Consider the following 647-nt stretch of genomic DNA (forward strand, 5'->3'; position numbering starts at 1 on the left):
GCTGAACTAAGTGTTCATAATTTTCACCAAAAAAATAAGCAATTGAGTTTATCAGGTGCAGCCAGTTTATGGTTCTCTCTGTGTTGATTACTTAGCTTGCTGCATGAAGATTTTAAGAAAATTATGATCCAATTTATAGGAATATCATAGAAGTTTAGGAGTTTAAGAAATTCAGCTTATAAACTTTATATTTGTCTTTTTTTGGGGTCCCCCAACTCACAATACAGACCAGGCAAAGGTCCTGGGTTGAGGTGTATATGGGGTGCATTTACTGTACCTCCTCTTTCTATACAGTCAGTGTAAAGAACACAGCTTGTGGTAGAATTGGGAGGCCTTATCTTATCTTTTCTTTTTTTTGATTTTTAATATATATAATATATATAATATATATTATGGTATATATAATATATAATCCTTCACCAGTGCAACATTCCCATGACCAATATCCCAAGTGTCCCTCCTCCCCACCCCACACCAGCCTGTACTCTAGACAGGCTTTCTACTTTCCTCATTCAGTCACATTTTCTTATGATAGTTCCTGACATAGTTCCAGCTCCTGACAGGAAGCTCACCACAGGGATTGTTTAGTGCAGTCACAGAAATAATTGCACTGAGAACTACCATAACTAACATAAATTTTATATTTG

At 35.9% G+C, this 647-nt stretch overlaps 1 non-coding gene across 1 annotated transcript; it reads right to left on the bottom strand.

The window, feature by feature from the left end:
* Window positions 1–202: 202 nt before the first annotated feature.
* Window positions 203–334, bottom strand: LOC126005226 (small nucleolar RNA SNORA51). The gene has a single exon (XR_007494395.1). It is a non-coding gene; the product is annotated as a small nucleolar RNA SNORA51 (small nucleolar RNA).
* Between the last annotated feature and the right edge of the window lie 313 nt (window positions 335–647).

The sequence above is a fragment of the Suncus etruscus genome, chromosome 3 (genome assembly GCF_024139225.1).
Source record: "Suncus etruscus isolate mSunEtr1 chromosome 3, mSunEtr1.pri.cur, whole genome shotgun sequence".
Lineage (NCBI taxonomy): Eukaryota > Metazoa > Chordata > Mammalia > Eulipotyphla > Soricidae > Suncus > Suncus etruscus.